General features: G+C 39.0%; 1 long non-coding RNA gene across 1 annotated transcript in view; it reads left to right on the plus strand.

Annotated features, from left to right (window-relative positions):
- The first annotated feature begins 371 nt into the window (after window positions 1-371).
- Window positions 372-21111, plus strand: part of LOC128318061 (uncharacterized) — a 97119-nt gene continuing 76379 nt past the window's right edge. Inside the window, exons 1-2 of the long non-coding RNA XR_008301525.1 lie at window positions 372-738; window positions 1262-1373. This is a non-coding gene — a long non-coding RNA (uncharacterized LOC128318061). The remainder of the gene's footprint in view (window positions 739-1261; window positions 1374-21111) is intronic.

Below are 21111 nucleotides of genomic sequence, written 5' to 3' on the forward strand. Positions count from 1 at the left end.
TCCAAGAATATGAAAAAAAAAAAAACAGTTCAGCTCTCAAGTTTGTAGCTTAAACACAAGCACAGCAAGTGGAGAACCTTTAAAGAAAAAGTCCACTTGAAAGAAAAAGTCCACCACTCACCATTTCCCAGCGATGTTCAATTCCACATTAATGAGAAATCCAGTGTAGAAATAGTGCGGACGTTGGTGCAAACACTGGACTCAAAGATCCAGAACGCATTGCAGCTATGTGACAGCGGACGCTCGGCTACGAGATGACGAACACAATGGTGTTGATGGCACATCAAGATGAGAAGGTGAAAGAGCTGCTCAGATTAAAGCACTAAAGCTGCATCGTTGTCTTTAGTTAGAGATGAATCGAGGGCTAAGTCCCATAAAAACTCAGCTCAGTTTCATTAGAAAATAAATTGTGGAAGTCACTTGTTAATTACAAAGATTGTTCAGGTGCATTTTTTTCCTTTAAACCATGCTAGTCTTCTAATATGGTTCCTTTTACGGTGATCGTTAATTTATTTCCCACGACAGATGACTCCCTGCCATGATTTGACACAGTTTTAGGCCAGATGCTCCTCCTGACGCAACTCCCCAGTTTCATCCGGGCTTGGGACCGCCACTGGGAGGGCACCGTCTTGTGCAGCCCCAGTGGCTGGGGTCGGTTCCCTGGCAGGGATTCGAACCCAGGCGTGGCAGTGAGAGCGCCGAGGCCTAACCACTAGTCCTCCAGGGACTCCCTGCCATGTAAACATACAAGACACATTTTTCTACTTGTTTATTGCTGTGTTTCTCTGTGATCTATTAGCTGCCAACAAATACATGCTGAGAAAAGCCCTACGCTATATAGCCTGCTGCTATAAGGCCAGTCAAGCACAAAAGCAGTGATAATGCAACAAATTCCCATAAATTACAGACCCCCACCCCACCAATCCACACACGCTGCATCCCGTCTCTAATGGGCATATGAGTTATAGGTTTAATTCCAATCTTTACACTGCTATAAATGAAGCCATTTGAATAAACCACAACGGCTCATAAAAGTGCCAGGCAGGATGGAGAGAATCCTGTTAAAATCTCTTCCCTATTAGATTCTGTCTTCTCTTTACAGCCCAAGATGGAAGTGCTTGAGTGATCCAATGTGACAGAAAGAGCATTATAGACACTGCTATGTGTGTGTGTGTGTGCGTGTGTGTGTGTGTGTGTGTGTGTTCCCCCCACTCCATGAAATGAACCTGCAAAAAACTAATACCTTCTTTTTTCCCCTCAGACTACTTTTTTTATACCTTGATGAGGTGGAGTTTCGCCTGAAGTCCTCCATGATTATTTCATGAATCAACCCAACAAATTGACCAAATTTAGGAATGAAAACACTCTGCATGGTACGTGCATTCTTATTAGTTTTACTGTGTTTTCCAAAGTAATTTTGAATTTTTTTTCCACTTTGCACTGCTTCTTTTTTTTCCAAACTGCGCTTTATTAATTAAACTTATCGAGATTCTTCTTTTTCTTCATCTTTTTCTGATTATTGTTATGACCCAGAGAATGGACCCAGGGTGTTTAGAATGATGGCATTCACACAGCATCTCGAATTTCCTGAAACTGCAACAAATTAGTGTACATTACTGAATTACTATTTCTGTATAGTATAAGTGAGTATTTGTTTTAAAAATAATTGTGTAAAAATGTTTGAGGAAAAAAAAGAGAAAAGTAGAGAACTGAAGCAGACCCACATATTGCACAGAAGAACATCAAATATACAAATTCCACTTTTTTTTTGCATACACTTAAAATGATCATGTTATCACTTATAGGAGCTACAAACAGGCATTCCCTCAGCAGCCTCTTTTTTTCTTCTCTTCTTGTAGCGAAAAAGAAAAAAGAAATCAGTTTGTCATGTTACAGAGAAAGTGCAAAGCATAAACTCCTGAAAACCTCCTGACACTGGAGACTCCTTCTATAAATTTCATATAAAAATGTCCTTACTAAAAACTTCACCATATTGATGATTATACGTTGTTCTTTGTTAAATAACATGTTTTTTTTTTTTATTTGTTTATGATCAGGTTTTGTTAATGTAGAGCATCCACCATACAAGTCCCTGTATAAGTACTATAGAAACAGTAACGTATAAGAATGAGTGCAATAATATAAACCTATCATTTATGTTACAGCCAAATATACTATCTGAGATCATTAAATAGTATATTTAATGATCTCGGATAGATAAACAAAATCATTATGGAGCTTAACTCTTATAACGACAGTGACTTATGCTGTTACAAAGTAAAATAGAGCTGAGTGGTTAAATTTAACCACTTTAAGATTTAACCGGATTCACGATGACCTGGTTTGCATTACCAGTCTACAATGAAAAATGAAGAAAATAATCAATTCTTAAACCTCCTGATTGTGGCTTTGCACAAGAACTATTACAATATAGATCACAAACGTCATGGCATGTCGCCAGTCACCAGTAATTTATCTTTACTCAAATGGTCCTCTTGAGAAAGAAAAAGAAAAGAGGGTGCTGTAAAATAATGCTTTATACGAAGGCTTAACATGATGTATGATCTTCTGATATAGTCTTGGGCATTTCTGCACTATTATACTGACCTCTGCACCATTTATTGATCCATTCGTTATAGCAGCCTGCTCTCGATTCCAAAAAATGGCTTGTTAGAACCGTATATTTTTCCCTAGGATCAATGCACCGGTTTACTGATTGTATCAGGCTCTGGCTATTATCACAATCAAGCCCCCTATCAGAGGGGAAAAAAAAGCGTGACAGGAATACATATGAATGGGCAGAAGTGTCAGTACACAGCAGATGACGTGAAAAATCAGCAATCTGTTTGCCCCCATTTAGTTTTTGTCAATACTTTTCGATTTTCCCACCCCCATACAACCTGGATCTCTATCAGTGGCTAAATGGACAGGTTTTATTGGCACAGGTGGTGGGATTGAAGATATTACTAAATACATTGTGTAGGAGGTTTCAGGGTCTGTCTAGATGAATCCTAAAAAAAAAAAATCACAAAAATAAAATGCTTTTCAGTGTCTAAAGTTTGAGTTTGTTAGCCTGGCTTGAGGCCACTAACTATGTGTGGTCAAGCAGAAAGGTGCAAGACTCAAAGGGATTGAAAGGAAAGGAAAGGAAAGGAATAGAGGCGACTTGTGTACGATTTTTGGAGATGCAGCGAGAGAACGATAAAGACAGATGTTCAAGGAGGAGGACATGCTGCGAGTGTCATGACATGCAAAGAAAACATTTATAAATCTGTGGTGGGAAATCTATGTCAAGAAACAGTGTGTTATCATTTTTAGTCCTGCCATCAAAATTCAGAGTGCAATTTCTAGCAAGAGTTGCGAATCAAAATTGTAAATAAAGGTCTCGAACTCTGTTAAGACCATCTGTGAGCTGTTAAAATAATTTCAGGAAGATTCCTGGACCCCTGACCTTCGCAGTCCATCCGGCACACACACAGCTGAAAATCCTGTTCTGGTTTTAGATGATAGGATCGACTTTTCCGATCATATCTACCAGAGCTTGCAGATTTCTTCTTCACGACATCAGCCGAATATGACCTTTCCTGACTACAGAAACTGTTCGGATTCTTATACAACTTCTAGAAGACCTTCCGGCTGCAGCTCTCTACTTGCTGTTCTCTAGTCACATGCTATAATTTCCTCTACAGGTTGTTCAGAATGCTACTGCTTGTCTGGTTCATAACCTCTTGAAATTGCCTTGTGTGACTCAGGTCACCCCACTTACTTCCTGTTGCAGCAGTAATCAAATTTAAACTTGTTGCATTCCGGGCCTTCCAGGTCTCTGCACTACATTAGTTACGTATCCTGGTTGAAAACTACACACCTGCATACCAACTTAGCAGCCAGAGCAGTGTAAAAGTTCAGTTGCACCACAGACACTTAAGGTATGTCATTACTAGTGGACATACTGTATTTCGCCATCACCAGACGACCAGGAGCATGATCTGACATAAATAAGAAGTACATGTACATCCATGATGTAGATGCAGGGGAGCAGCAAGCAAGGTCTAGCATTTAACAAAATCCAAATACTCTGTACTTTACAATAAAGTGGTGAATTAAAATATTCCATCTCTTGTACTTGTTCTGCTTGGGCTCTCATGCAGCGATGGCATTGTAGTAACAAACTACTCGCCCTGTCGTCAGGAGATTGGCCGTGGTCTCTGGGTGGGTGGGCTCTGGTATTACTGTCTCTCCCCTGTCAATCACAGTCACATCAGCCGATTGTGGGCTTCTGTGAGCTCACGTGTGCAGAAGAGGGTGGATATGCGGAGGAAAAAGGTGGAAAATGGGGAGGAAAAAGGGCTAAAATGGTTTGAAATTTTCTGTGATGTTTTGCCAGTAACCTCAATCAGAACTGATATTTTGTGCTTGTTACGTTGCTTAATATAAAAATAGCTTATTCGTAGTTTATTCTATGATCCCTTATATTTATATGTACTGCTGCAACAGAGCAGGCCACGTTTGGTGATCATGGACCATAAAAATAGTTCCCAGATGTTGCATCTACAAGGGAGTAGCTATAGGTTTGAAGTTAGAATTTCCGGCTATATTAAAACGATGCTACTCGGTGCAACTGTTAATCTTGTAGTAGTGTGTAAACTCAGATATAGTGGCCATTTACATTCAAACTAGCACAATGCGTATGTTCTGCTGCTGGTCTTTACCTTCCCTTTTCAGAGATCTACTCATGCTCATTATGCATGGTCTCGCTTCTTCACTTTACTGGCTCCTCAAAAGTGGAATGCTTTTCCTTCGTCTCTCACCAATCCTCCAATAAAAGTCCTGCCTGTTAAGGCAATATTCAGGAAAGGACTCATTATTTTTCTCCTCCAAATAACTTTAAATGCAAAATCTTTAAAACCTTTCAGAAATTGACCCACAATCATTTGCACCACAAAATCAAATCAGTGTCAGCCTGGAGATGATGGATGGTTGCATTGTAATTTCAGCTCCATAAGACACTGTACATGGTCAAGTATGTGCTGAGAGAATTTGAGTCATACCTAAAATATTTTGGTGATGGATGCTTCTTTCTGTGAATAGAACTCAAGATGTGTCATAAATCTTATTTGGATTCTTAGTTCTCACAGAACTTTTCAGGAGATTACCTACTCTGGAACCCTTTCACATGAATGGCCCTGCATTTTTTCTTTCTTTCTTTGTTTTGCTTTTGTGATGTTTGAAGGAAAAAATTAAGGGCTGGATTCGGAGCTGTTATGCGTGCATAAGGAGGCAAAATTGCTTCTTCAGTCCGCACTTTTATCCCCACATTTCTTTCAGGCAAGTGCTGTGTTTAAAGGCGGTGGTGTCTCGGAAAAGTTTACTCAAGAAAAATCTGGCAACCGAGGCGTGAACTATATGCAGGTGATTTTAATGATCTGAATTTCGTAACCCAACTCTGAATAAAGAGGAACTTTCCCTGTGTAAATACTGATGCAAGTTTTGAACTTTGCCAACTTGGAATACCAAAGTTGTGAGCTTTAAGAATTTTTTCTACTTTTTTCAGACCATTTCAATATTTCAAAGATTTGATAATTGTTAACCTTGCACCAATTCACAGCTAATAGGTAAACATACTGCACAAATAGTATATTCAGTGTTAGTCTACAACTCCTGTAAATAGTGAAAGCTTAGCAGTTAAGGTTCTGTGCTATTAACCAGGAGTGCCTGGGCCCCTAACCCTCAACTATACAGCTGTATTATGTGAATGTAAATCTCTGTGGATAAAAAAAGTCTACAAAATGAATAGATAGATAGATAGATAGATAGATGGACTTTATTGATCCCATGAGGGAAATTCTTGTGTTACAGCAGCCTGGTCAGTAGCAAGATAAGCATACATTTGTCATTAGAGAGTATGTTTTGGCTCAGGGGAAAAAAAAACAATGGTATTGCTCATTTTATACCCTCTTGGTAAGCAGAAAGAGTTGTTCAAACATCGAGCTGCTTCTATTCAAGTGTTCTGGATGTGTTTTAGCTTGGAGCAGGGATTTAAGAGGCTAGGATCGGCAAAAAAAAAGAGTCGGTCAGAACTCCTTAAAGGTGGTGGTAATCCGTCTGACCCACAAAACAGCAGGGTGTTCCTTCTGATGGATAAGCTCGGAGGGAGCTTTGACTTCTAAAACAGGATTTATAGTGTTGACTTGGAAAACGCGAGAGGAAGGTTCTTGACAACTGAGCACAGCTTTTACTGGGTGAGGAGAGATAGAGCTAGAGTTTTTGAGCTGTTTTCTTTTTTTGTGCTTTCTGTGAAAATCATTTTTAAGCTCTCTTAAATAACTTTTTTTTCACACGCTTTGGCAGAGTCGCGCTCTCTTGCTGTATATACGGTCTAACATGGTGTTGTTTGGCAGGAGGCAGTTTTCATTTGCGGTGCTTTCATGTAGTATCGGTTTCGAGTTTTCTTTGCAACTGTTCTTCAGTACACATAGGGTGGTACACCTCAGATAACACTGACACACAGACAAAGATATTGGTGCTGAGACCTGGATTTAAAAAAAGGAACATTTCATGTGCACAGCACTAAAGAACTCCGTGAATGCATAATTCTTACAAGCATAAAACACATATAAATCTAAAGCATAGTTGCACTGAAAAGTTTTTTCTGCCATTTTAGGTATTTGGAGGAAACACAGTTTAATTGTCAGTCTATCAGGATTTCCTCTAATTGAATCAGACTACATCCATCTGCAAGTCACTTATCGTCTACTTTTGCTATAAAAACAGTTACCACATCCCTCACGACTGTGAAATCACCCTTTAACCACATTTCACTCAGTATTAGCTCTCTATATTTGATGAGCCTAATAAATTAAGTCGATTTAGATGCTCGTGAGTGAATAACGCAAAGCCACGCTCCAGTCAAGCGCAGTCATGCTGACATAAACGTACGAGGCAAAAGCACTGACAGGCATTCATGGCATCTGGCATTCATTTGTCACATGGCGTACGCAAATCCACAGCATCAGAGCAGCTTTGGCTCAAAGTAGAGAGCAACATCCCTGCTGGCGCTGCACTCCAGCAGATGCTTGGTTAAGTTTCCACTATCCATTATGTCTCTTTTTTTTTGCTTCAAAATGTCACCAATGTCTCTGACGGTTCAACACTCCTTTCTCAGAAACGTTACTGCTATAGGCTATTGGCCCTGATTCTCTTATCACCACACTGGATTTTTTCATTTGTTGACTTGTTGACTTTGTTGCTCTCAGTACTTTATCCTCAGAGGACTACATGTGTTGAGATGCTGATCTGCTCACCACGGTTGTAAAGAGCTGTGATTTAAGTTTCCGTAGCCTTGCTGTCAGCTCGAACCAGTCCAGCCATTCTCCTCTGACCTCTCTCATCAACAAGACATTTCCGCCCACAACTGTCGCTCACTGGAGGATTTTTTTCTGTGTAAACTCTAGAGATTGTTGTGTGTGAAAATTCCCAGGAGAGCAGCAATTTCTGAAATACTTAAACCAGCTTGTCTGGCACCAACAACCGGTCCAAGCTGCTGAGATCACACTGTTTCCCCGTTCTGATGTTTGATGTGAACATTAACTGAAACTCTTGATGTGTATCTGCATGAGTTTATGCATTGCGCTGGTTCCACAAGATTGGATAAGCGCATGGATATACAGGTGTACAGCTGTCCCTATTTAAGTAGCTGGTGAGTATATATTAAACTTTCTTTTTTAAGCCAATGGTGCACCAAACCCTAACAAATGGAAATTTTTTCAAAACACAGCAAGTCTTGATTCAATGTGGGTTTTTTTTCCACAACGTTTTCATTTGCATTTTTATTATATTCCTATTACATAGTCTTTTTTTCACTCTATCCTGTGATCCTACTTATCTGTCTACATGAAACTACTAACATTTTAACTCGCAGCAGTTTTCTTGTGTTCTTTGTTTTTCCTCTATTTTTTCTCCCAGAGCTGGAAAGCTCAATAATTAGCTTGAGTTTAATTGCCTGTGTTTAGGGGTCTCACAAGGTTATAATGGAAGGCATCTGCATTTTAGTAAGAGAGAAAAACCTGTGTTCTTGTCACAGGTTGTTTAATAATGATGAGCTTTTGGCTAATGGGTGTGAACTGTAGTAGTAATATCATCTTATTGTGCTGCTCCGTGTTATTTCATAACTAATTGTTGTTTAAGACCACTAAGAGGAAGATGGAGAAGTGTAAAATGAGTGCTGTTAGGCATATCCGCAGATAAGCACTTCATCCTAGACTGGTTTGTTAAGTAAGGAGTAAAAAAACTGCTTCAACAATACGTGTCCTCCACTGGGCTTTTTGGATTTGCTTCTAGAGGTCATTGTAATGGTAGCTGAGTTGTTTCAAAATTCGTGGGTATAGAGATAATAGTTTTGGCGCTCCCATTTTATTTGGTTTGAATAGCAAAAATACATTCAGGATAAACAGAATTAGCGTTTTTCAGAACCTTGCATTGCAAACATATTGCATTTCACGCTGCCACGTGTTTTGTAAACATAAAGCGCGTGATGGATGCCAGTTCTGATGCTTGGCCTTGCTCTTCGTACGAGCCACGTGATGAAAGCCTGAGCCAATTTTCACTCCTCTACTTAAAGAGCTATCAGATATTTTCCACCATGTTGGAGCATGCTCTGTTATTATGTACTGTCACACACATGTACATTCGCTCCTCGTTTTGACTGTTATCACCATGGAGCCTGTGTATGTCGGGTAAATCGTGCAATTCATCCCAGTTGAGAGAACATAAGAACGGCATAAGAACACGATCTGAGTAAATTATCTGTCAGTCTTGGGGAAAGAGACAGTTGTCACTGAAGTGTTATCTGGATTCTTTACTGTGACAAGCCTATTTCCCCCTGATTTGATAGTAATTTCATAGTAATGGCTTCTTTGTACTTTTGGTTCTCACCCTGTTGTCACCAGGAGAGCAGAAATAGATTGACTTCACATGTTAACACGAGGAAGCCATTATTTATTGAAGTGTGTGCATGCTTCATTGTTCCTTGGCTCTATTTATGGTGTGTGTAGGTGTGAAGGCAAGAGCGAGAGAGAGGATGAGATGTTACTTGGCGTCCAGAAATGAAAATAGATGTAGTTCACTGTTTTTCAGATTATTTATCTTATATCGAGTCTACATATGCACACAGGGGCTGTAGCTATTCCAATTCTAGTGTTACTAGATCACAGGAACTGTTCATCCAAAAAATAAACGGGCTTTTGTATACCTGCTACTTGTTCAGTGTTGCATTGCTGGTCTTCTGTTAAAAAAACAAACAAAAAAAGAGCAAAACCTTTTTTTTTGTAATTATGCAGATGGAGTCCATCAAGGTTGCATGCTCGGTCCAATATCGTTCATCTTATTGACTTAATTTTTTTGCCCTTGCTTACCATTATTTAATGTTTTCTTCTGATGTACTTTCCACAAAATGACACTCTTTTCCAGTGTATTTCATTTTGCAGTATTGTTCTATAGTGTTTTCCTCGAGCAATATGTAAACAATCTAAAAAATGAGGCTTTGATTTTAGCGCCACTTTTTTTTAAAGGTTAAATCAGAAGTAATCGAAGCTACCACAGATTCGCTCAGTCCGCAATCCAGTGGCACACTCCACCATGCAATATAATCTGACTCAAGAGGTTCCATGCACAAGCAATTGCAAATAAAAAGTACACTATTTATAAACGCTTAAAAATACAGATAGTTATGTGTATGAATTGAAGAAAATGATAAAACAACCGAAAGATTTGAAGCCTTCGCAGATCAGGTTCATTATACACAGGAATGTTTAGAAAATTGAAACAGATAAATACATAATGTAAACCTTTGTAAAACCTCAGATAATTATGAATATTATGGGTAATTATGAATGTTTTCATGTTTAGTTTTCCGGTTTGCATCTCAACGAAAGTTACATCACAGAGACTGATGCTGAATTGTTCACGTTTGTGATTCGTTCATGACCAAATGATTCATGAAACAAACCAAACAACATCCAGTCAGTCATGGTTCTGCAAGTGGAAATACCATGTTGATTAGGTTAGAGAAGAATAGCCAGACTAGTTTGAGCTGACAGGAAGGCTATACTAACTCAAACAAGCACTCTGTACAACCGTGCTGAGCAGAAATGCATCTCAAAACATCACCTGGGCTTTTTCCTCAATCTTCGACTGTCCAATTCTGGTGTGCCCGTGTCCACTATAGCCTCGGATTCCTGTTTTTGACTAATATAACCCATCTGCCTCAAGGTTTAATGTGTTGTGCATCCTGAGATGCTTTTCTGCTCACCACGTTTGTATTGCATTATATGAACAGTACCTGAAGCTGTTACACTGACTCACAATGAAACATACCGCAGTGGGCTTTTTCCATATTTCATATTGTGTGGTGAAGAGACAATAAAAAAAAATTGTCAATATTTTTTGAAATATTAAAAAAAAAAAAGAATTAATTTCCTATTTTAATGTGTACCAAGGAAAAAAAAAGAAATGAAAACCAGGTTTCCTTGTTTTCCCATTTACATTTCGAACCAAAACAAAAAAAAAATGAATACAACATACGTAGACCTAGTGCTCTGAGTTTTCTGCATAACCTGACAATCATAAAAAAAAAAAAAAAAGAAAAAAATCATACTTTAGTCTCAGTGCTACTTCCTGTTAAGGTCAAATACAAAGTACCACAGTTTCATCTAATCAAATCCTTCAGCAGAGCGACAAGGACAGAGATAACAGCGATGACACAAAGATGAGATATGTACCAAGATAGTGAGAAGTCCATTTTAGCTTGCTAGAGAGAGAGAGAGAGAGAGGGAGAGAGAGAGGGAGAGAGAGATTATGCAGTTTCAGGACTACAAGCTCAGGGATGGGCTAACTGAATGACTCAGTGAGATATAGCCTTTAATTTTGCATGTGTCTGCTTCAAACCTTCCATACAGCTTGACACGTGGGCTTGTGTTAAACAAAGTTCTTTGTCTGGAACAGCAGGACCACACACAGCACAGATGGACTTCCTACACCTAGCTGCTTCCTGCCTTCCCAATTTATTTTGCTTCATTCAGCTTTTCAGGCTGGTGTGAATATTAAAGCAATTACTCAACCATCTAATATGTTCATCTTACTGTGGTTAGGTAAAAACCAGTGTACGTTTGCCACAGGTTCATCATCCTGGCCATTTTTTTCTCCTATGCCCATGATAACCTTCAATTAAATCCACTGAAATTCTCTGCTGTTTGATGGCTTGCTGTATTTTGCACCCATGAAGGTGTTGGTTTCTTTGGATCTGTGGAAATCCTATTAAAAAAAGAAATTTGATCACCTGACAAGAGACTGAACTTCTTGAGGTGTTACACCACCGTTCTGCAGCTGCACTAATTTTCAGCGTCATGACGAATATAGAAGCTTCTGGAATGTTTGTGTGTTTGTGTATGTGTGAGTTTCACAGTGTGTCTGCAATAGAGTTTGGGTGTTAGAGGATGGGTGTCATGGTAACGTGTGGTTATGTTAGAAGACTGAAAATCAGAGTAATTATGCTTTTGGTACAGCAAATTGTACACCATTACAGGGAACTGAAATTCAACTGAGCTTTTTTATGTAGAAATTGCATTAGGATAGACTAGGTGTTTACTTAGTAACAAATAATTAGAGATGGATTTTTTTTTAGTCTTTTCAGTGACTGGATCGTTTGAATTCAGTCAGGTAAATGATTCTTTCCGACTCGTTCGAATAAGATATTCACTGATTCAAACAGCGAATCAGAGAGGAGTGAATCTCGGCCATTACCAAAAGATTCTTTGATTCAAACACTCCTCTACTACACAAAAGAAGCGAATCTCGGCCATGACAGAAAGATTAACTGATTCAAACACTGAGTTGCTGAATGAGAGATGAGCAAATCTTGGTCATGACCAAATGGTTCACTGATTCAAACAGTGACCTGCTGCTGAGAGAGGAGCAAAATTTGGCCATGACTGAAAGAGTCACTGAATCAAACACTGACCTGCTGAATGAGAGAGGAGTGAATATTCACTGTGACTGAAACATTCACTGATTCATACACTGACCTGTTTAACAAAAGATGAGCGAATCTTGGTCATCTTGGTCAAGATCTTGGGAGCGAATCTCAGCCATGACTGAAAGATTCACTGATTCAAACAGTGACCTGCTACACAGGAGGAATGAATCTCAGCCATGACTGAAAGATTCACTGAATCAGACACTGACCTGCTTAAAAAGAGAGGAATGAATCTCAGCCATGACTGAAAGATTCACTGAATCAGACACTGACCTGCTTAACCAGTGAGGAGCGAATTTGCTGAATGAGAAAGGACAGAATCTTGGTCATGACCAAAAAATTCACTGAATCAAACACTGCTTTGCTACACAAAAGAAGTGAATCTTAACTATGACTGAAAGATTCAAACACTGACCTGCTGAACGAGAGAGGACTGAATCTCGGCCGTGCACGAAAGATTCACTGAATACAACTCCTTATTGCTAGTTCTTTGAATATTCTACATGATAATAGAATTTCTGCACCTTCTATAATTGTTATTTCAGATTATATAATAGAAAATCCATTGAATTCAGATGGTCAGCAAAAATATCACTCTAGTTTGGTATATTTTAATAAATGCTAATGGTTTAACAAGTCTTTGATTTATGTGCAATAACAAATAAGAACTTTCTTAGTTCAGTTTACAAAATATTAATATGCAAATTTTCTGAAATGAGAGCTAATGTCAGGATGACCCTAGGCTGACCCTAATAGCCACCATTAGAAGATGATTAGAGCTCTGGTTTTGCCTTCAAGGATGCTGGAAATGCAGACTCCAGCTAAGCAGTGTATGTTCCCAAGCAACTGGCTTGCTAAAAAACATAAATATTCATGTGTGTTAGGCCTTACAAGGTCAGTGGGTTTATTAAAGGCAGGATACGCTTAGCTAGCTGGAGCTTAGAAACGGTACAGCTAGATTTTCTAATTGTGTGTAGTTACAATATTCCAAAGTGCCTTAGGAAACACTGATAGAAGAAATGGAGTGATACTGAAAAAAAAGTTATCCCTGTATGTTGAAGGGAACAGGTAGCTGCAGTGTGTCCACTGATGGACATTTATTAATGGATAGTGGATATGACACTGACCTCTGTTGATGGCATTGTAAGGTAATTAGTGTTTTATTGCTTACATTTTTACTCACACTTTCAGTATACGAATCTCGGGTTCTGCAGACTGGATCTCAGAACAGAGTTAAAACTGTTAGAGGTTCACAGTCTGTCAGCTAGAAAATAGACTCCTGCTGACCTTCCCACTTCCTTACAGCAGAGTAATAATGTGCTTTTAAAGTGATGCTACACGTTGGAGCCTCTTGTTCAGCTTTTCAGTTCTTGCAAGGTTGTACTGCTTGGCTTGAGTCAGAGACAAACGGCTCCAGCTCTGTATTTCACTGTTTCTGTCTCCATGGACACGGCAAGTGCCATTCATTAGGCTGCTGCCACAACGCCACACGTGTTTTAACAAAAGGCATCACCCGCAGCTCTCAGAGTCTTGCTTATCTCCTTGCGGGGAGCTTTTTTGTTTTTGAAAGCGGGCTCTTGGACCATTCGCTTTATTTGAATGACTCAGAGACTCGCTCCTTCACTGTGCCGTACTGTCCTTCTTTCCCCCCTACAAAAGCTCTTTCGTAGTTGAGATAAGGTCCATTTTGTATTCATTTGAGAATTTGCATTTGGTGCACACTATTCATTCTACTTTTCTTTCAAACAAGTGTTAAGGCTTTTTTTTTTTGGACTTTTTCTACAGCTGATCACTTTTAATTCACCAAACTCTACGTACATCCTCGTAACCACATTATAATTTAAGTAATTGTTATAGCGATATCTGTTTGTCCCCATCCTTCTACTCCAAACGACAGTCCATTTGGAATTATTATGATTAGTATAAAAAGAACTTCTGGTAATAGGATGTGAAGTAGCAGAACACCACTCCCCCTTTGAGACTGTGCAACGCATTCCTCATTTCAGTCTGACATGGGGGTGTGCATGGATATATACCAGTGTCCCTGTACTAGAGCGGTTCTTTTGGCTGCCCAGCCAATCGTGAACATTTATAGGGTAATACCTTCTGATTAGAAATATTATTGGGTGATTTGAAGACAGTATTACTATATCAAGGACTTTTTTTTCCTTCCTTAAGGCCACTGAATTTTCATCTCTCTGGATTTCTTTACTGGGTGATTATGGGTGTTCCTGGTGTAACATGTTTCTCGAGAGAAAGCCAGCTAGCCAGCTTGTTGTTTGTAACTGATAATAGGCATTATATTGATTGACGGACAAGGAAAACAAGAAAGAATTGACCCAAGCCCCACTCTCTTGTTTTCTATTTGATGTGAAATTAAGCACCAAAGAAACCAGTCCACAGTCTTGGCTAGAAAGAAATCAGCCCCAGGTTCACTTCCGCAAAAATCCAAAACAATCCAGCTTAAGACATTTGTTAACACCAAATAATCTGATGTGGATGCCGGAATGAATCCTTAGATTGTTTTTATATCTTTGAACGGCATTTATACAAGCTGCCCCTTCCATGCCAGGCAGATTTTATTTGCATCCAGGATGACAGGTGTTTTACCTCTTTTTCCTATGTTGTCCATTTCTCTGATAGGCACAGTTTTAATATATCAATAAATCAATTGATCAGCCCCAAGCCATTAATTCAGATTAAAGGAAGGCCAGCCTCTATGGGAAAAGAGCAGACACCATCATAAAAGTCCCAATTATTAGGTATTATTGACTAAACCATTAGCATTCCTGCAGCTGAAAAACTCTGCACAGAGATCTGCAGAGACCTCAGAGAATGAATTGCAGACCAGAAGAAATGGGGCAGATTTGTGCACCATTAATCGGAAGACAAAAGAAAAGTGTTGGGGCTATGCAATAAAAAAGCCACCAAGAAAGAGAAACAGGCAGGCAGGAAAACCAGTTAATGCTGCTTCATTATAGGTTATGGACCATTTGGACTTTCTAAGGTCCCATGAGCATCTGTGACGTTAATAAATACAATCAGTACTTATTGAGCTTTATCATGACGAAGCTTTTTGCTTCGTTGGGAGCATGCATACTACTTACATACATTGCAAATGTACATATACTTGCAAACTCTTCTCTTCTTTTATCTGCAGTTTGTGATGGCAGTAACATGCCTGCAAATGTTTTAGTACTTACATCATAATGACAGAGTTATTTATCAAGGATTATTCATCAAACTACTTGCTACTTTGCTCTATCATTCTTGCATGGTTTTGACATTTTGCTTTAAATCTCTAAAGTGAGTAATTCTTTTCAGGTTCAATGTGCCCTCTAGAGAACATTTGCAATAGACTGGGTTGTAAAAGCAATTCTATAGACTTGGGTGTCCATCAGTCCCTACACAGGCAGATGGTTTAGATTCACCATGAATGGAAGGCAGGATGCAAGTCATTGTCAGAGTCTGTAATGGCCGTCGGGAAGCCTGGAGCCTATCCCAGGGGACTCGGGCACAAGGCGGGGGACACCCTGAACAGGATGCCAACCCATCGCAGGGCACAATAGCGCGCACACACTACGGACAATTTAGAGAAGCCAATCAGCCTGCAGCGTATGTCTTTGGACTGGAGGAGGAAACCGGAGTACCTGGGAAGAGCATGCAGGATATTCCTCAGGATAATCCATAATTAGAAAACAAAAAATCATGAGCAGGATCAAAACCTGGAAACATGGAAGCAGAGAACAGGGCTTGGACTTAACGGACAAAAGGCATGATTAGACTTTACAATGTGGAACAGAAACAACAGAGTAGAAATAGTCAAAGTAAGCAAGGCGAGACACAGAACAGGTGAACACATTAGGGTAATCGACTAGTGACTGTAGAGGGGCAGGCAGAAGTCTAAAACACAAACAAAAGTACATGACATGAAAAAAAGCAACATGATAACAGCACTTGTCACACTGAGATGGGGAATTCAAGACACCAGTATATGAAATTATTTACAAAACATTGGCATATGTTAACAACATGTAATGTTGCTGTAAGCATGTATTCAGTAATGATATAACACCCTAAAATGTGTTGCTGGTTTATTATAGCTTGATCATTTATTTATATAGAAAGCTGTTCCTCACAGCTGTTATGGTTTTGCCTTAGTGTTAGCTCTCCCATAATTCCTTAGCTCTCTCATCTTTGTTTCTTTATTATTCTGACATGAAGCTTTTAAGCTGTTGCTTAAAATAGCTGAAATATTCTCCTTCACTCCAGTCACCATTCTCAGTGCTTGAAACGAAGAGATAAGAAATGCACACTTCATTTTCTCAACCCTCCTCCAGGGGGCAGTGTGGTACAGTGCTGCACAGTAGACTGGCCAAGTTTACAGGTCCCTCTCATCCACCAATCCCCAATTGTTTACCGTCCTCTACACTGAAACGCATTGAGCAATCGATCACTGAAACACATTGTAAAAAACCTGCCAATGAGTATAATGACTCTTCCGCCTCGTATTTTTTTTAAGGCCTTTTTTTTTATTTTCTGTCGATTCTGTAAAGACCTATCTTACTGACCCGTCAATCAAAACTCAGCCTCCTGGAGCCAGCGTCTCTAACCTCCTCTGGTGCACTCTACATTTTGATTGAGCATAGAGGAAGAGCAGCACGAGGCACACACACATACAGATGCATTTATACATACCCGGTTCACATTGTTAATTTCCTAATGAGGCAGTGTGACTCTCTTGTTCTCATGTGCCACCAGGCTGGACTAGTGCACGAATCACCCAGCTAAAGCTTCTGTTAGCATATGGCTGTCGCCAGGCTGTCACAAAGCAGGCTGTTATTGTCCTCGCAATATGTAGTATTTGTGTAGGCAAAAGTAGTGGGCTCATGTTAAGATATCTTATGCAATGCTTATATAAGCAGAGGTCATGTCTATGATGAATGCTGCCTGTGTGCATAAGGCATATTGAGGAAAAGCTGCTGTGTTATGTTATGTATTGAAGTAATATTTTGATTCTATAGCTTTGTTCCATTCACATGTGCTAACTACACTTTGAATGTGTGCATAAGAAACCTGAAAGGAAATACTAGAAATAGTACAGAACAGAGATATTCCACTAAAATGTGTGAAGTTTCCTTGCTTACATTCCAGATAAACAACTAACAGGACTGAATGATATACCTGCAAATTCATACTGTGAAAAAAATACTGACATAAAAATGTATAAATAGGCAAACTATTCAACAGCTAAACACAGAACAGGTGAACACAGTAAGACAACAAACCAGTGGCAGGACAGGTGCAGAGACATGATCAAAACAAAAACATTGATAATGTAAACAAAAGTACATGATGTCATGCTGGGAACTATAACACATGCTGAGAGAAGGAATTCTTAAGAGTATGGCAAAGTAGTAAACGTAGGGAAATGTTCATCAACAGCATTATTTCCATGAAATAAATATTCTAGCTAAATAAAAATTCATCCTTCTACTCAAAATATATGGTAAAATGTAATGCCAAAATGTAATTCCTATAGTGAGTAAAAGTAAGTGGTGTCAGAACTGATCCACTGGACAAAGATGAAATGACGCAAAAAGAAGGCAAAGTGAAAAAGCGTAGCTGTTGATGTCTTTCTACAATTTCACCCATGGCCACAAGGAGAATAATAGAAGAGGTAAAAATTATTCAGAAAATAATATTCAGAGGTGTCAAAGCTTCATGAATCAACAATGAGAAGAACCTTGAACAGAAATGGCATCTATCCAAGAGTCCCCAGAAGAAGTTTCTTCTGTCAAAAAAAAAAGTAGAAAAGCTGCCCATCTGAAACCACCTGGACAAGCCTGGAGAAATGTGGAAGTCTGTTCTATGGATAGATGAGTCCAAAAACTGAAGTCTTTGGCCAGCTAAAGAGGGATGATTTTTGGTGAAAAGCGAACACGGCATAATACCCACAAAAGCTTATTCCCACTGAAGCATGGTGGTGGTAGGATCATTGTGTAGGGCTGTTTTTCTTACTCTGGCCCCAGGCAGCTTGAAATAATTGAAAGAATCATTTTTGAATTGTGTGAAATATCAATAAACTCTTGAGATGGATATCAGGCTATATGTTTGCAAACTCAGTTCCAACAAGACAGCAGTCTTACACATTCAAGGAAGTCCACTAGAGAATGATTTAGGAAGAAGAGGTTCGGTGTAATGGAATGGCCAAGTCAAAGCCCTGACGAATCTGTTCGTACATGACATCCTTCAAACGTCACAGAGCTGGTGAAGTTTGAGGAAAAAAAGCTCCAGGAAGATGTTAGACACTGATAATTGGTTAAAGGAGGCAACTGTGTGAAATTATTGTGCTAAAGGAGGTGCGACTTTTGCACACTCACTAGGAGTACAGATTCCTTTTTAATAATTCACTGTAATTTCTAATACCTAAAAGAATGACTACATTCAAACGTGAGACAAGCTTTAACCATGACTGTATGCACGGAAATGTAGCTGCATAGAGAACAAGGAAAGAGTTTGTGGGTATATTTTGCACACCCAAAAAAAACCCAAAAAAAAACATTACAAAATCAGTGAAGTGGTAATGGATTCTTACAGGGAAATGCCAAAATATTGAGCAGAGAGCAAGACATTTTTTATTGAATGATTAAATGGAGGCAGTGGGAGATGGATTTCAGCATAATATTGGCAAAAACAATCCTCATGTGCAGGATAAATAATAAATTCTTTCCCATTTCTTCTTTCCATTCTCTTACTACAGTGAAACGTCTTTATTTTGTTTCTGATGTGTCGCTCTGTATAATCATCTGGCATAACTGTCACTGATAGGCTACATGATCAAAACCAGGAAGCGTGGAAGCAGAGAACAAGGCTCAGACAAAAGGTAAGCTGGAGCAGAAATGATCAAATCTGGGTAGAAATAACCCAAGTAATCAGAGACACAGAACAGGTGACCACATTAGGATAATCAACCAGTGACAGGATGGCGGGTGGAAACAGGACTAGAACTGAAACAAAAGCACAAGACATGAACCAAAAATAAATATTGTGTGCATGTCTGTGCGTTGTTGTTTATTATTGATTGATCATCTATTTATGGGCTACGTCAGATTAAAGTCTAGGCTAGGAGATATTGTTCATACTATTCTGTGTATTTTTCACCACCACTGGTGGTGCTGTTGCACTCGTCCCACAAAAATCCAAAATATCCACTTTAAAAGGTGGTTAACAGCAAATGATTTGATTACAGATGCCAAAAATGAAACTTTAGATTGATGCTATTTATCTTTGCACAACAGACAGGGTTTAGCTGAGCTAGCTGAATAAACATTCAGCTGTGTGAAATTGTGACCTTGTGATCCAATCAATTTGTCTGTTAACTTTTTTCTGCTTAAAGCAAACTCCAGAAAGAGAGAGAGAGAGAGATTGAGAGATTGAGAGAGAGAAAGAGAGAGAGGGAGACACACAGAGAGATCATCCACCTGCCACATTGTGTAACAGAGCTAGTAAGTGGTAATTAAGATCAATTAATCATCAAACATCATGTCACATTTAAAGTGCTGCAGTGAGCCTATGCTTCAAACTCATTCTTTTTTCCCCCCCGCTGGTATTTTTTTTTTCAACCTGCCAGTATTTGTCATTTTAATTATCACTTTTCAGAAATAGCTCCCTTACCTAACAGTTATACATACGCCACGAGTTAAACAGTGGATGCAAAAAATAGACTTCGATCAGATTCTCCTTTAATGTCACGCCGCAGAATATTCTCATCTATCAGGATATTCAACCCCCACAATTCTTTGCAGGAGCATTCCCAATTCCCCGCACAAGACTCCATAGATCTAGAGTGGAAAATCAGTGAAGTGGCATTAAAAGGATGACGCTGTCTCAGCATGAGGTGGAGGAACTGGTAGGAGAGATTTAAGCTAAGTGGAGCATGTAGTGTTAGCTTTGTTAGCAGAGTGGGCTGGGTGATGGTGTGTTGGTGACACAGGAAGACGTAGGGATGTGGCCACGCAAGGCTAGCAGGCTAACACTTGTCACCCGGCTGAGTCATGCTTCCTCCGAAACTCACTTTCTCCTCTTCTTCTTCTCCCTCTCACACTCTTTCTAACTGACATGAATTAGTTGTGTGGTTTGATGTCTGTTTCCTCTCTGAGCTAAAGGTGTCAGTAGTTAAGGTTCTGTTCTCATCAATCTAAAGCTCACTAGAACACCATTGTGGAATTGTAGAATCTGAATTCTCAGATCCGATTGGTCGGATGCAAATTACAGGGTTATATGAATGCGCTCGTCGTTATGTTATCGTTTCTATAGTAACAGCTTACACAGGAACTTGTAAGGCAAACGCTCCACATATAAACAGATTAAACAAAAATAATAATCTAATCGTTGATATGGTGAAGCTTTCTGTAAGAAGGTGTTTACTTAATATTTATGGAAGGAGTCTCCAGTTTCAGCACTTTGTAACAGTCAGAGGTCAAGCTCTAAGTTTAAGTTCTTCGACATCTTCAAGACAGAGAAGTTTACGTTTTATGGGTTCCCGCTACCGTGACAAGCTATGTGTTTTTTTTTAAATGGTATTCCTTGAGGGAACGTTTATAGCTGCTATAACATAAGTGGTAACAGGAAGTAACATTAAATGTAACTATAAATGGATAAAAACAGTGTGTCATTGAGTAATAAATAAACAAAATTGTAAGTAACACATTTTAAAGATTAAGAAACCCATTTCTCAACTTCTAGCAAATCAGCCACCAAAAGAAAAAAAGACAATTTTATTTTTGGATTATTAACATTAGTAAAATTGTTTAAAAGTATGTGTCCTAATCATATATTTGTTAAATAACATTATATTAATATCTTATAATGAAAAATATTAGAGAACTTTGACTTTTTCTTGCAAGGAAGTAAAAAAGGATTTTTTATTTTTTTTTGCAGTGAGTCATGGCTAGATCAAGAATCCTCTCAGCTTCAGGGGAATCAGATTAAAATTTCATAAGAAAAGCCGATGTTAACGTTAGTGCGAGGGTTTATATAAGCTCCAGTGCGTAAGTAATGTTTCGAGTGTGTCAAGAAGC

This window comes from Pangasianodon hypophthalmus, chromosome 3, assembly GCF_027358585.1.
Source record: "Pangasianodon hypophthalmus isolate fPanHyp1 chromosome 3, fPanHyp1.pri, whole genome shotgun sequence".
In the NCBI taxonomy this organism is placed as follows: Eukaryota; Metazoa; Chordata; class Actinopteri; order Siluriformes; family Pangasiidae; genus Pangasianodon; species Pangasianodon hypophthalmus.